Genomic DNA, 16843 nt, shown 5'->3' with positions numbered 1-16843 from the left:
CCAGGGCTGGGGTAATAACTAAAAGGTGGCTTTACTGTGACACTCCAGTCCTTCACATTCTTCCTCCTCTGCTCTTGGGCCTTAGATTACACATTCCTGCAGGGCTGACACAGAAAATATTTGGGTCCATCTGTGGTGTGGTTGCAGCCAACATTCACAAGAGGAGAGGAGAAGGGAAGAAAGAGCCAGGCGCAACAGAATTGTAAAGGAACTGAAAAGAATAAAAAGCTAAGAAAAATGTGATAAGTCAAGACTGAAGGGACCATCTGAAAACTGAGCTGACTTCTCTAAGTGTTCTAGCCATAGCTGACTTGTCTGAAAATGAGTGTCTGGAACACTGAAGGATTGCTTGAAACCAGTGGATCATCATCAGATCTTAAATTACCTTTATAATTTCTACATTATTATTCTTGGTCTCTGAGAAACACCTTTGCAATTTAAACAAGTGAATTGAATCGGGCAGCTATAAAGGAGAAAAGGTTTGAAATATATCCTAAACATCCTCCCAGCAAAGAAACACACATTCAGGGAGATTTAGGGCTTCATCTGACAAAGAAGTGCGTGGGCAGGAAGTGCTTGGTACTTCACAGCTTTAGCAGCTCAGTTATTAAATCTCATTGAGGAGATACACATCTCTGCTACCTGAAGGCTGTCAGATGACAGGGTGTGAACACATCATGTGTACCTGCATGTCTAGACTGACAGGGCTGGCATGCTCACCCTGCTATCACACTGCCATCAAGGCAACACCAACACAGGAACTGTTTATTGCTGCTCAGGAGCTTTAACTAAAAAAACCAAAAAAAAACCAAAAAAAAAAAAAAAAAGAAAGAAAAAGAAAGAAAAAAAAAGTCAGTGCAAAGGAAAAAAAAAAAGGGGGATTTGAAGTATGAACTTGGCTTCTGGCCAAGAAAGTAAAGCAAAACAAGACAATCTTGGTTTGGCAGCCAGGTACATTTAGGGAAATGTTGTCTGCCAATACCGGTGATCTCTCAAGGGAACTCTGCTTAGGGCTTGACAAATTCTTTTCCTGGGAAGAAATGATCTGTGCCTTGCTTCACACGGGACAGTGGGCATCAGCTGATTGAACCAAACATGTAAACAAAGCTGCCTTAGCAGGCTGCAGTTCTTCTTGTACTGGAAAGGAAAAATAAAAAAATCTCCTGATCAGTATCTAGTATCAACTATCTTAGTTTATCACTGAAAAATTATTTAACCCTTGCAACTGATCAAACAGGCTTTTAGTAATTCCAGCACCTTTGTTTTTTGCCTTTGTAGTAGCTAAACTGTGCATTTTGCCATTCTTTTATGGGAAGGTGCTTCCTGCAGTCATGCATTTCCCAAATTCCTGTGTTGGGGTTGGTCATGGAATCAGAGTGGTTTAGGTTGGAGAAGACCTTTAAGATCATTGAGTCCAACTGTTAACCCTGCACTAAACCACTCCCTAAGAGACACATCTGCACATTTATTAAACTCCTCCAGGGGTGGGACTCCACCCCTTCCTGGGCAGCCTGTTCCAATGCTTGACAACCCATTCTGTGGAGAATTTTTTCCTAATATCCAATCTAAAATTGTTTCCAATTTTAAAGACTTTTTTAAAGACGGTTTTCCAAACTTGGCATTTGACCACAGCATGAGATAAGGCCCAGGAGTGACCTCATCTCTCTCTACAACTGCTTGAGAGGAGGTTGTAGCAGGGGCTGATCAATCTCTTCCTCCAGGTGACAGCCAGCAGAATAATGAGAAATGGCCTCAAGTTGCACCGTGAAAGATGTAGCATTTTTTTTTTTTTTGTGATAAAAATAATTTTTGGGCAGATTTGCTCTTAAGGGAAGGCTTGAATGAGCCTGTCACTCTCTACTTTTTTTGGTCCTTCCCTACAAATTCTAAACTCCCTGCTCAGTCATAGCCATGTGTGTGACAGTGCCCAAAATGCCTCATGAAAGCAGCTTGTGGGGAAGGTAGGGGAGCCCAAAAAATCATTTACAGCACTTGCAAATCCTCACAAGAGCTCAGCCTCGAGACACAGTACCACAGAGTGCCCTGGCCCACTCATCCTCACAGGTGGACTTGTCTTCCCTGCCCATGGCAGGGCTGCAGTTGAAGACAAAGCTCAATAACAGATTCTGACCATTCAGATTGCAACACACACCTTTGCTAAAGGTCATAAGGTTATTTATTACCTCTGGATGGGTTTGTTGTGGGTTTTTTCACTATGATGACAGTGCAAGGAGGAGGTGCAGCTATCCTGGCAGTGCCCATGATCTTCCAAAGTCTCTGTAAGCTCCTGGCCTGTTGTATGGGCACCTCAGCTGACCCACTTCCAGTTTTGCAGCAGCCAGAGTTAATTTACAGTCTGGACATTGGTTTTACTCTGCTGCTTTTCTCACATTGATTTAATGAATTGTTAATGATGTATTTTAGTGTCACCATGATTCATGGAGGCACAGAGCTCTCCCAATCAGGAGAATGGATAATTGCAGTGAAAGCACATGATCATGGCTGCATGAGACCCTTAGTTTTTCATCATATTTTAATGAAATTGATTCAGGCTTCCCTGTTGCTCAGAGGGGTGTTAAAAGTTCAATTTTGTATCATTCAGCTCAAGAGAGAAAATTTTTGCTGAAAAGTTCTGTTTTCTCTAAAAACATTAATTGATATTTTGGCTAGGAAGAAGAGAAAAATTTCTTAAAAAAAAACCAGTTATCCAGAAACAATCAAACCAGCAAACCCCAGCCAAAAAAGTGACCTATCAAAGAGAATATACTTAACCACTGCAAATGGTTCAGTTCTGCTGCTCGTGGACAGAAGGTGAAAAAAGTGATTAAAAAAAATTCAGATCCAAGAACATCTGCTCTGTAGACTCCTTGGTGGGAGGACACCGAAGGAGAAGTAGTCTCACAGCCAAAGCTCCTTTAAAGCTTTTTTAAGAAATAAACTGAACATACTCAGTTGCACCTTGCTCCCTGTATATGCTGTTTCATTTATTATGGGTGAGGGATAAGAGTTCACCACAGAGGCTCAGTTGTTTTATGGTCCAGTGGAATTGCCTTGACTGCTTAAGAAATAACCTCAGCACTTCCCTGAAATAGAAGTCAGAAGTAATGAAAATGCTGGCAGCTGAACATTAGTGGAACATACTCTTTAATGTGTTAACATCAGAAAAATGGGCAAAATGCTACATTTTTTGGACTGTATTCCCACTGACTCGTGGCAGTAATTCAGAGAGTAACCTCTTCCTTAGAGGCTAGAGCAAGCAGTGAATATACAGGCAATGGAGGGAGGAGAAAAAAGATAAATATATTACAAAGCAACCAGCCTTCTATCTAAATGCCCCACTTAGGCACTAATATTTATGGCACAAAAGGGAGGCAAACTGAGCAAGTGGAGCTGTTGTACTCCCCGTGAGGTGTTGCCATCACCTGAGGACTGAAATCCACCTGGATCCACCCTCTGTAGCCGACAGCATTGAGGGGGACTCACTGGGGCCTGGGGGGAATAGAAGGGAAGAGCTCATGCAGGGGTTGGGTTGGGTTGGGTTTCCCAAGTTTGCCTGCTGCCTTTTTCACAGCGTGGCCACAGCTTGCCAGGCCGTGGGTTGACCAGGGAGGCACAGGAGGAGCAGCCTGGCTCTGCCATTATCTGCCCCTTCCCACTCATCCATCACCACCTTGCCTCATCTCCAGCTGCTGCAGAGTATCAGGCGGCAGGATCAGGCCCTGGTGTTCTGCTGGCAGGGCAGGGAGGATGCCCAGGCTCCTGCAGCCCCAAATCAGGGGTTACCACCCTGCCCACAGCTGGAGGGGCTCCTGCTTGCAGAAACTCCAACAGGAACTGCTGCTTGACTGGGACAAACGTGTATTTTAATGCCCTGCTCCCAAATGCACTACATAACAATCTTTAAAAGTTCTGATCACATGTGGGTAGGGAAATATATTAAATGTATAGGAGTTAATCTTCTGAGTTCATCTTAAATGAACACCCACATCCTTTTTTCATATTCTCTCCAATAGGAGCAGTAAATTTGCGCTGATTCTGTTCTAAATCTGCATTGGAATATGGTTATTTTATTTCAGCTTTCTTTGCCAATACTTGAAAATCTAACATGGCTTTACTGTGTTCCCCTGTGAGAACCAAAAAATTGATTTAATACAGCAGCCTACTTGCATTCCCTGGCTTAAGTGAAATAGTGAGGGTAAAATCTGTCTAGCATAGAGACTGCACTGGTCGCCAGAGCTATGAGCCCAGCACGGGAAACACTGTATAACATGATTAAAGTCATTACAGAAAATGTGTGTGCATCCTGTAATAGAAAAATCTGCTTCTTAGGTCTATAATTTAAGCTGTCTCCCCAAAAAGAACAAAATAGCTTCACAAATCTTTCCTCAGCCTCGCTGCTTAATTGCAGCTGGTTGCTCAGAGCATTGCTGCATGCAGGGCTCTGGGAGGAAGGGAGAGCTCTTGGTGCCCAGCACAGGAGGCTCCACTGCAAATGGTTCACACTGCAAATGGTTCAGCTCTGCTGCTCATGGACTGAAAGTTATTAAAAGAATTTAAAAAGGTGAAAAAAGTTATTAAAAAAATTCAGATCCAATGTGTGGTTGTTGCCATTCCTCTCAGTAAAGTTTATTATATCCAATATGAATAGTCTGAATTTAGTCCTGTGCTGTGTCTGACATCAAAGTGTAGAAAATGGAATAGACCCAAAGAAAAGAAAGTAAAGAAAAGAGAAGCATAAGTGGAGGAAAATGGGTTGTACATGCAAACCTCTATATATGAACTATATATATTCTATATATATAGACTATTCAGTATGTATTTATTGACTTTCATGCTGCTGTTATAGTGAGTGGTATTTGGATGAAGGCAAAACATAAGTTTTTATGAATTAATAACAAAATTATGAAATGGAAATAGATATTATTTGATCTCTTAGTTACAAATTGTTTGTTCTGCTACATTTCAGAGTACCTACTTCTTCTATTATTATATAATGCAAAAGAACTTTTGGCAAGAAAAACTAGTTACCGAATGGTGTGTTATAGAATGAGAAATAAAAACAAGAAAAATCAGGTTTTGCTAAGACATAGAGGCCAAGGAAACTCAAGTTATAAATAATTCTTCACTGAGCAATTCTTTTATCAGTTCAACTTTTGTGGATGTTCTGGTAACAAATAAAAACTACATCAGATGAGTGCTGAGAGAACACTAATTAATTACTAATACCTTTCCTTGTGTTTGAATTTTATTCAAATCAAGAAGAAATCAAGAAATTTCGTTGAGACATTGACAAAAGTAAAGAAATGTAGTATATAACCCAAACGGCTATATTTGTTTTATTTAGAATATAATGGGAAGTTAGAGCTTCTTTACCTTTCCAGACTGTTTATTTGTCTAGGATGAAATTCCAGAGTCTGAACGCAGGAGCAAATGATGAAGCTGTTTACCTGTTTTGGCAGCCACATTCCTGGATTTCACCCAGATACACGTTTAGATTCCCTTCCTCTTCTGTGACCGTACTTTTACTACTTTGAGAATACAAATGTTTATGTTTTTAGGCATAATCTTCCAGGTAGAAAAGCTCAGCTGAAGGTCACTGATGAGTGAAAATGAGGAAATGAACCCCGCAGTGACAATGACATTGGATGTCATTGCTGTGGTGGCCTTGTTGCTTGGCAGGGGGGTGAGAAGTGGCCTTGGCAGTGCTGGGTTAACACTGGGTTAACATTGGGATCTTAAAGGTCTTTTCTAACTGAATGTGTGGTTCTGTGCAAAGAGCCTTTCTGAAATGCTCTTTGCACAGAACCACACATTCAGTTGGAAAATGTGCACTGGCAGCAGCAGCCACACTGGCTCAGTGTTTTGCATGCGTGTGGTTTTCACCATTACCTCAGGAGAAATCCAGCTCTGGGTTCTGGTAGATGTCTTTACCTGACAAGGCATCTCAAAATTTTCCTGTTAAACTGCAGATGAACTATCACAACAATGAGATCAGTTTGTTTGCTTTAATTTTTTGCTTGTGTCTTAGCAAAGAAGTGAGTTACAATGAAAATCTCCCTAACTGGAGCGCGGTGGAAAGCTTCAGAATAAATTCTCAGGGTCTTGTGACTGAGGACAGAAGGGAGAGAGAACTTTCAGAAAAAAATGTTAAAAACAACAATTCTGTGTGATGCTGCTTTGCAGTATCTGCAAGACAAGGGTTCTTCATCATCCTCTTCATCTCAGCCATGCAAACTGAGAGGGAAAGCACAATGAAGTGGAGTGTTCCAAGCATCTTCTGCAGCTGTGAAAAAGATGCATGAATATGAAGAAGGAGACTCCTTTACCGCTGTAGTCTTTGAGTAAAAAATTTATTAATAATTTTACAAGTAAGGGAGGAAAATCAGGTGAAGGGAGGGTTAGTAATGCTTTAAACAAAATGAGCTCTGCAAGTGTAACAATATGTAAAGTACCATGCAGCTGTATCTGTAATTAGCAATAACCACCCTCAAGGCTCTGCCCACTGTGCTGAGGAATGGCAGTTTGTATTTCTGACCCCCTTCATTCCCCCAGCACCCCTAATGCTCTGTTAAGGACATGTGCTTGCAGTGATTGAACACATTTGGATTTATTTCTTCAGTTCATATGAAATGGGAAGATTCTGAAAGAAAGTGACTGAAAGTGACATTATGTTTAGCAGCCCACCAAAGCATCATGAACCAGCTCCCCTTCCCTCTGGATAAGCCAGCATGGTCTTCCCAGGAGCTAATACAATCTCTGCCTGGGATTGATCTCACACTGACACCTCCTCCTTTGTTTAAGCAGCTAAAATGTTTCTGGCTAGCTAAATTGTGTAGAAAACTGTATGAAAATCACAAAGCATTTCATTAAGGATTTGGTGCCAGGTCTTCAAGACTTTTAGAGCTACAGCAACTTTAAATAAAAGTTAAGGAGCATTATGAAATTTTTGAAGTCAAACATAGTAGGGCTTAAGGACATTATTTGATTGTGCTGAAAGGCACAGGGAGGACATTTAAGTGGTTCCATTGTGACATGCTTTGGACTTCAGGTGACATTTGTTGGAAAACTTCAACATAGTCTGTTCATACAGATAGAAGTCCAAAGCTCCAGAAAAGGCAACCACCTTGAAATTTTTGCTCACATTACAGAGCTAACTCTTCATCACAACTCTGCACTGAAAGCAGAGGGATGTGCAAACTATCTTGTATTGATCTACAACATGTTTTATAGTTTTCATTCCTGCGGTATTTGAATGCTTTGCATGTGTTTTCAATTGTGCAGAACTCTCTCACAAAATGTATTTGTAATGGATACTATTTTTAAATTGAAAAGAAAAGTTTCAGGTTATTTACAAAAGAGGGAAGGTGATTTCCTGTTGGGTGGGGACCACCAAGTCATCCAGAGGTTTGAGATGACTTTAGTTAAAACAAGTACCCATGATAAGAAAGACTTTGGCTCTTAGGAGCTAATTCTGGTTAGAACATAAATGAGAACTATTCATTATTTAAATAAGAGCAAATATAGACTGAAACAAAGCAGAGAGCTTAAGAGATGCTCCATCTTTACTCATTGCATTCTTGTTGGATGGGTTCTCTCGCTAGGCCTCAGTTTAGAGCCTTTCAGTCACCTTTGGGTAAGCTCCTTTGGTGTTTAAGTCAGTCCTTTCATGCTTTTGCAGAAGTTTGTGTAGAGAAAGTTGATGGACAGAGGTTTTTTGCTAATAATAATTTGTAGAAATAGGGCTGAGAGCAGGCAGATACATCTTCAAGGTACATCACAATCTTTAGTGAGAGCTTTAAAATTCAGTTTAAAAATTACTGGCCAGGGGAATTATAATGGACAATTTGGGCAACCAGAAGGCTATTTAATTCTATTTCTTATGTACCTGCAAACCATTAAAAAGAAGCAATTTTGTCCAGTATATGTAACCTTTCATTTACCTCTAAAGTCTCCAAATAAGCATATATTAATTTAAATTCTAACAGCCTACAGCAGGTTTTCAAATAGAATAGGGTGAGAAATTTTAAAAGGTCATAGGAATAAAGACAAGACTTATCTGGTTAGCTAAAAGGATTCCTTTGATGTTTTTATCTTCCCAAGTTTCACTGCAATTAAGAACTGGCAAAACAAACTTGCTAATAGAGCCACTTAGTGCTGGAACCAGAGCAGTATTTAGCAGGCATAATCAGCTACCACTGCTTTGTGCTAAGCATTTCATGACCACGTAATGACCATCCAGGCAGCCAAGCACAGAACTGCAGGAGCATTTCATGTGCTCTTGTGGTTCTGCAGTACGGCCTTGGCTCAGCCAGCCTTCCACCGCCCCAGCTGTGGTGTCCTGCACATCTGCAACCCAACCTAGCACTTTGCTATTACCTGCATGATTCATCAACTGTGAGCAAAGGCTGCTCCTGTATTAACCCAAGCTCTCCTGGTAGCCACAGGATCAGCAGGGACTCTTGGTGAGTTCCAGTTTGGCCAATAACAGCACCTGGGGCAGGGAGAGGGTGGCAGCAGAGAATGAGAATGGGCAGCATAGTTACACCTTTTTTGTATGGGTAGGGCAACGCTTTGGGGAGCCAGGACACAGAGAAAAAGGTGCACGGAGATGCAATCCACTCCCTGCTGGGACCCAAGCAAACTTCCAGTGTCATCCTTTTCTCATTATAATGTAAGGGACTTCTCAACACCTGCTTCCTCTCTTTCACCCTCTCAGGCTGTAATGGCCACAGCTGAAGCAGGCAGGAAGGAGGTTCTGTCCCTGGCAGTGAAGGTATTCCAGGAGTGATGCAAGAGGGATGAAGGCTTGATCTGCTGGTTTTGTGCTCTTTGCTTTCTCTTACACTTGAATGGGTGAAGTCTTGCCTGACTGTTTCAAAAGTTCTACCAAGCCTTGTATGACAACTAAATCCCTATCAGGAGATGATGGAATATAAACAGGCAGAAGCTGCATCATGCTAGAGGACTTGTGATTACTGTTCAGTGGTGTTTCCTGTGGAAAGCCCATATGAGCCATGCTCTGGAGTCTGCCCAAGCTTCAGTTTACTGGTGAGTTTAAATATTCTTGCTCACACTTGGGTTGCCTTGAATGTTTTGGATCCCTTTCAGGGGGCCATGGTTGCCCTCTGGAGTAAAGGAGGCTCCATATACTGATGCATGGACAACTCTCTCCAGTTTGAACAGAGACTCTTGGGGCTTCTTCAGCCTGCTGTGTGTGAAGGAAAAACATCTCTTATTGTCTGGATTTGTTCAGTCACAATCCCACTCTCCTGTACCTTAAGTCTTATAGAGTAAGTTACATTTAAGATTAGAAGATTAATGAATATGCAAATTTCCTCAGCTGAACTGAGCCAGCAGTTTCTTCAAAATAATCAGGATATGTGAAATGTCTTGAAAAACTTCTCGTGCTTTGGCAGAAATGCCATTCTCTGCCAAATGAAAGAGCAAGCAAATTAATATATTGTGTCATATGACAGGATAAAAGGTTAGTGATACACTAATGGGTTAGTGCACTATTATTTCTAGAAACTGATCAGAAGGCAAAAAAATTAATAACAAGTGTTTTATTTTAATCAGATTGTTATTTCCAGTTTCATTTAAGTGAAAGATCATTCATGGTTTCTGTTCCATCAGAGAAGCTCTTCTGCAATGATCCTGTTTTTCTCCTAAGCTCTGGGAGGCTGGAAACTTCTACAATGGCAGGATCCTAGGAATCCTGGGAGAGGGCACTTGAGGTCCATCTGCAAAGCTCTTGGATCATGGATAATTTCATTGATTTCCATTAAGTATGAGACTGGCAGCAAGTTGGCAGCTCCCATGGTGAAGTCATGAGCTTTGGTTCTTTTGCATCTGAACTTACATAGCACCTTGTTGACTTCATGTTTGAACATGGAAGAATCTTGCTTTGATACTTGAAACAAGATGGGTTTGAGCCACAGAATGTGTGTATTAAAACCTGGTTTCCTATAGTTTGGTGCCCTTTGTCTTCTTTAGTACCCCAATGAGGCAAAAGTCTGGTAAAGTACTCTAGATACCAGATTTCCATGTGTGCTGATCAGCCAGCCAGTTGCTAACAGCATTCATAGCATCTGAGTTCAGCCTGCTTTTCCTTCCTTGCCAATTCTTACTATAGCTGTGAGAATATGGTCATCTTTGAAAATTAATTTCCTGAAAATTTGCTGTGGGGTTAAAAAAAAGACTGGTGCAGAGGGACAGACAGAGGATCAGATGGAATGATCAAAACCATGTAATTTTTTAGGAAACCTGCTAAAATTGAGTGATTTGGATATAAATCAGAAAGCATAATGCATTGGAGCTCAGAAGTTTCCTGGCTCCCATGCTCTATGTCAGAGACTAAAACTGGTATTTGGGAGTCCTGTGATCATGGGGAATTTTTCAGATGGATAACAGCCAGCACCACAAGCCTGGGGCATCTTCTCTAAGGACGAGTCCACACTGAGGGCCTGTGAGAGCTGAGCAGAGCACAGGAGATGCACAGTGTGCACTGGGCTTTGTGGCTTCTGAGTCCCCTGGCTGACCTCCAGGGCTGTGTGAATCATCACAGGCCCAGCATCAGAGGTGGGAATGCTGGAAAATGCAATTTATTTCCTCTTCCTCTACACCAAGTACTGCAAAAGATACAGACTTCTAAGTAAATTATTTTGGATGCACAGCTATAAATTTCAATCACACACACTCTAACAGATTTTTTTAAAACAACAACAACAAAATAATCACATATTGTTCTCGTGTACTCTTTAGTTGCTTTATAGGACTCCCTCTGTTCGTGACTGTTTCTGTTATTGTTGGAAGAATAAACCTTCTTAAAATAGATCATTGTAAGGATGGAATCTGTCCAGTGACCACTTAAGTAGAAGTTTGCTGCCAGAACCAGTTTCTTTCAGCTGTGATCATGAGGTTTTTTGTGCATTTATTTGTTTGTTCTTCAATGCTGTCTGTAATATTGAGACGCTCTGCTCGTATCTTTAATGTTACCCAATATTGTTCCAAAACAAGGTAGATAAATACATAAGAAAAGGTCAGAGAGAGATCCTTGGTTTTTTTCAACAGTCTTATATGTCATCAGGTGTCCAACATACCTTGGTTACTTCAGTATGGACCTATTACCGGCAACCAAATGTATTTCCTTCTGCAAGAACTGACTTAGATTGCTTGTGTTACTTGTATCATGCGTGCTCTTTGATAGGTGCTGCTCTGAAGCTTTGCTGTGAAAAGGAGGATGGGCTTGTGTTTCAGCCATATAACCCAAAGTTAGAGTGTCTGGGTTTTTTCCCCTGACAGTATCATGAATTTCAGCAAACTTGCCTGAGTATTTTCTGCCTTTTTTCTCCTGTCTTTTCCTCATCTTCTGTACAGTGACGCACAGAAGGGAAAAATAGGAGAAAGTTAATTTGATTGTTATCAGACACAAACAATTAAGCAGCTGTTTGCAGACAGACTGCAGTCATTCCTGTGTGGAGCCCAGAGGTGTCTCCTCCTTTCCCAGGCGGTACACCTGATGGATGACAAAACGTGGTGCCCCCTCTGTCCCCAGGGCACTGAAGGCGTGGGGGACTACAGCACAAGCCAGAAGGAAGGTACATCACTGCATCAGTGTTCTTTGGGAGGAAAGAAACCTTTAGATGTGTTTCAGACAGGTGAGAAGCAGAAGCACTCTCCTGTCAGGGTCAGGGGGGAGCTTTAGCACCCCTGAGTGTCTAGATGTTCTACTCATGAGAAGTGCAGGCAGAGACAGCTGTGTGGGAAGAACAGGCAGGAGGAGTTCACCAGTGGTTATAGAGCACGATCAGAGGTTAAGTGGGACTCATTTTGCTGGAAATGCCATGTGATAGGGAGTTTGAATATGTGAGCAAAGGGCACTGATGGGACAGAACCTTGAAGCAGCACCAGCTGGAAAGGCAGGTCATGCTGGAGCTGTATCAGCACCCAGGGTGATGTCCAGCCCTGCCTGGGTGCTCAGGCTGGCTTGGAGGTGTCTCAGCTCATGAGCACCCTGCCCCACTATCATGGGAGTTCCCATGCAGGCTCAGGTAGAGGCAGAGAGCTGTGGAGAGGAGGGTTCCTGGTGGCCATTTCCCTCTGCAAAACCTGCACAGGGAGGCTGAGGAGGTCACTGCTCCATGTGTGCAGATGCAGGGGACTTTGGGCAAGAGCCTGGAAGATTGGGAGGTACATGGGGCAGGGAGTATGTAGCCATGATATTTTCTGAAAAATCCTTTCCTTATGATTTTTTCTCCTGGGAAGCTGAGAGGCCTCAGGAACAAAATGTAAACATTGATTATCTGCTGCTGTGGAATGCAACAGGTGGATCTGTGATTGGCTTCATGTGGTTGTTTATAATTAATGGCCAATCACATTCCAGCTGCCCGGACTGTCTCGGTCAGTCACAAGCCTTTGTGATCATTCCTTTTCTGTTCTTAGCTAGCCTTCTTATGAAATCCTTTTTTCTATTCTTTTAGTATAGTTTTAATATCATCTATATCATAAAATAATAAATCAAGCCTTCTGAAACATGGAGTCAAATCCTCGTCTCTTCCCTCATCCTGGGACCCCTGCAAACACCGTCACAGGAGTAAGGAAATCAGCCTCCAGCAAGTCAGGTATGTTAGATAGAGTCAGAGATGTCTGAAGCAGACTCCAGGCAGAAGGATCTGCAGTAAAATTTGAAAAGGCCTTATCTCAAGTCAGGCAGGTCTGCCTGCAGGCTGGGGCTCTCTTTTAGGCTCTGCCAAGCTCCTGGGGTGAAGTTCAAGCAGTGCTTCACTTTGCAAGGGCCTGTTGGCCCCCAGCCCATGGGAGCTCCTGAACAAGGCTATGGGAGAATGCTGAGGGCTCTCTTCTGCCCCAAAGAGTTCATGTATCCTGTACAGAGGGTTCTTCTTCACCTCATCTATTGTCTATTTATCATACAGGAACAGTAAGTGATAACAGCCTCTTATTTTTTGTTTGTTTTTTTTTTTTTTTAATGCAACCCATGGTTATACACGTTTATTTCAGTTTTATATTCTTTTAGTTCTGTTTAATCATTGCAGATACTTCAAGAGAAGCCACACTTGCACAAGTAAACTGTAATAACAAAGTTTCATGTGCCTATGAAGAGTGCTTAAATACTGAAGTGCATCACAAGCCAGAGATGCAGAGATGCTCGTCAGAAAAGCATCACAGCATTGGGTAGCCTTTTCTCTGATGGAAAAGCTCTCAGAGATCAAAACTGTACCTCAGTCTCCTCTTAAATGTGAAGTGACATGGTTTTACATGCACCCATGCAAATGTTGCTTGTTTGATTCACACAGGAGGGTTGGTTTATTTGGTATAATTAGAACTAGTTAGTTTGTAGGGCATATGCAATGGGAATATTTCATGTGACTTGCAAAGATAAGGCTCCATTGAAGAACAGAATGTTCTTCCTTGATGTTACCCAGAATGCATTTAATTTGCTAAGAACTCACTGCCACAACAAAATAGAAATTCAGGTGGAACAAGATATAATTGCTGCAGGTACTTTAAAACCACCAGATTGCATTTCTGATGACTGCCATGCAATTAGCAACGTAACAGAGCTGCTTGCTGGAAGGGGGAAGGCATAGAACTTGTTTCTTATGTCCCTCATGTACATGGTAAGAACAAATCCTACTGGCTGTGGAGGAAAGACAAAGCAATCCATGTACCTGAACAAAAATGTGCATCAGCCTACTGACATTTAAGTCTTGTTCTGCTTGCTCTTCTTCCCTCCATTTTAAGATCTGGACTTTGTTTTTTGCAAGGGAAGTCAGTCCCACCAAGGAACCTGTTATGCGATACTGAAAATTTGCAAGGGTGTTGGAGATTAAATAAGCATATTGCCTAAGGCTGAGCTGCTAAGAACAACTGTGGCTTTTTACTTAGCTGTTCTTAACAGGAGAACCAGGCAATTGCAAGTGAGAGTTTCAAGACCAAGAGGCACATTCACTCCCAGGGTTAGAGAGTTAACCTGCCTCTTGAAACTCAGTGAAGTTTATGGCCAGCACCCTGAATCATTCCCAGGAGAGGTGGCAGGCACATAGAGCTCCCTGCCCCAAATGCTCAGTGTTGCAGCCCTGTCACTCTCTGTGAAAGTATTGCTGTATTTTGGTTCAAAGGAACTGATCAAGTCTACTTGTGCTGACTGCTGCATCCCTGAGGACATGTGCTGTTAGTCCTGACAAGCAGGGACTTGGTTCTCATGTTTTGGTTGGCTTGGCCAACCAAAAACTTAACAGAGGTGTAGAACAGGACTTTTCCAGGTGGGAAACTTCCTGTCTAAGACAAGTCTGTGAAAGTAGCACAATATTCTGGTTACTAGAGAAGTCCTGTTTCATCCTTCCTGAGAGGGCACCCTTTCAAAAAGATGTCGTTGCATGTTGCAGCCTCTGCTTTCACCAAGCAGTAAATATTCAGCTCTCAAGTTCGCTCCTAAATTCTCATTTCCAGTGGCTTTGCTTGCACTCTGAATCTCCTTCTACTCATCTTGCAGCTCTCTGTCAGCTGTAGGCTCAGAGCTAAGCACAGCATTACTGTAGCTATAGGAGATTCCTACAGCTCAAACTGCATTTTCCTGATCTGAACCAGCATGGATTCAGATCCCACTCACTGTCAGCACCTTCCTACTCCACAGGTTGCTCCCACTCTCTGAACACTAGAAGTCCAGTCTTTTCCTTCAGCTTCCATTAGGCTTATATTGGGTCAAATATAATTAGATAGCTACTTAAATTGATATCAATTTAGACAAGTTGTCTAAATAGAATTTGTGGGTTTTTCCTCCACTGTTGCTCAGGTAAATCTCTCTCTGTCTAGGATATGGTAGCTGGAGTAGAAACAAAAGCATTCACTCATAGATGTTTCTGATTAATCACTAACCCTAATCATGGTCATATAAACCTCTGAAACCTCCTAAATGCTTGTATCAAATGCCTTACTAAAAGGCAGTTGATCTGTCTTTGCAATCTCCTCAAATTATTTGTAACTGTCAACAAATGAAGTGCCTTTGCTCACTGAGGTTTGTTTTTTCCTTAGTCTGCTAGCAAATCCCTGGTGCTCTGCCACTAATCTGAGTGATATCACTTACCAAAACTGGAGCAAGTCCATTATCTGATTCCCTTACTGACCTGTACAGCAAATTATCTGTACTTCCACTATGCTGCAGTAAGCTCACATTTCACAAATATTTTTTTACTTGTTTTCATCAGCTACTGCATGACATCCTTATTGATTTTCAACCATCCCTCATTTTGAGTACTTTTTAAATAGATTTCCACCGTTTCAGTCTTATCAATCTCAATTCAGTGTTCCTGTATTAATAGGATTTTCATATTCCTTTCCCTCCCCAGGCACATTTATGAAAGCTCTTCTTTCCTCAGCCTTCTGGTTGTTAATTTATTGTTGTGGGTGCCCTTAGCTTGTTCTCTGAGGCTCAAATCCACTCAGCTGATAATTTGCAGTCCATCTTCCCTCATTCAGTGTAAGGCTACCCTGCCACTTGCTGCTGCACATTGTGAAACTACAGAGCATGGGGCTACTGTGATCTTCCATTTTTAAGACCTAATTGTTTGTAATGCTTTCTGAGATTCACAGGTTTCTTTTCTTTTCCTTCTTAGATGCTAAATCACATGTTGAGATCTGCCAATGCTGCCAGTATGTGAGGGAAAAGGGCAGAGAAAATTCCATTTGTTAGATGCTGGGTTGCTTCCTCAGCTGGGGCAGCAGAGAGTTTTTCTCCTGTATACAGCCAGCCTCAAGTGCTGCTGTCTGGGGATTAATCCAGGATATCTTGAAAACCAAAACTTCATTCTTCAAATTAGTTGTTTGCACCACACTGCAGGAATTTCAGTGACTCATAAATCCTGTTATTTCAAAGTAAGGGAAGTACTTGAAAATATCACATGGAGCTTGAATGTTCCAGCCTATTTCACAGACCAAGATTTTCAGCTAATCAGGGGACGTTACACATCTTTGCTTGGACACCCACCTCATGTTTCCTGTTCTAAATCAAAATACAGTAAGTGACATCTGTGAGTTTGCTGCCACCCTATATATGTTTTCATATGCCAGACCATGATACTATCACTTTCTGGGGAGCAGCAATATACCAAACAAACAAACAAACAAACAAAAACAGTTGCAAAAAGGAGAAGTTAGAAAATGAAAGGATTGTAGCTAATAGAAGGTATTATTTAGCCTCCTTTGTGCTAACTTTGATATAAAGTATACCAAAAGCAGAAAAGGAAGAACAGAAAAAAAAAAAAAGAAACAGAGAGCAAATATTGGGATAGATTTCTTTGGTCTAATAAATTGTTGCCTAATTTCTGCAGTTTAGTGAGCCCCCTAGAGTAATATTATTCCCTTCTCTTCTGTTCTATCCTTATCCCTACTTCTGCAGCCAAACATCCAGCTTGCCTTTTGCCAGGTAAGTCACATCACACTGCTCCCTGCCATCTTTTCAGAAGCCCATTTGTGAAAACACTGAATCCTAGTACCTCTGTAACAGTATTTTTTTAAAAAAATTAAGGGTGAGGAGATGATTTTTTAAAACCATGTTTGATCAAACTTTTTTGTCATCAGAATTAGGAATACCTCACCTAATCTTTGTTTATTAATGGCAATATGACCTAACACTTAAAAATTCCCTTCTTCCTCGGTCTCCATGTGTTAGAAGGATGCTTGAACATCTAGCCAATACTGTTTGGGTGTGTGCAGGAGAATATCCAGATTTTTATGGCCTTACAATTTTATTTTTTTTTTAAAGCAAAATACTTCCATTTAAAACAGCACATGCTCGCTTTTAAGCCTGAAAATCTCCTAGAGCAGT

Source organism: Melozone crissalis, unplaced genomic scaffold, assembly GCF_028551555.1.
Source record: "Melozone crissalis strain CALT ecotype California unplaced genomic scaffold, PUWL_Pcris_2 ptg000016l_1, whole genome shotgun sequence".
In the NCBI taxonomy this organism is placed as follows: Eukaryota; Metazoa; Chordata; class Aves; order Passeriformes; family Passerellidae; genus Melozone; species Melozone crissalis.
This window is presented reverse-complemented; position numbering follows the sequence as displayed.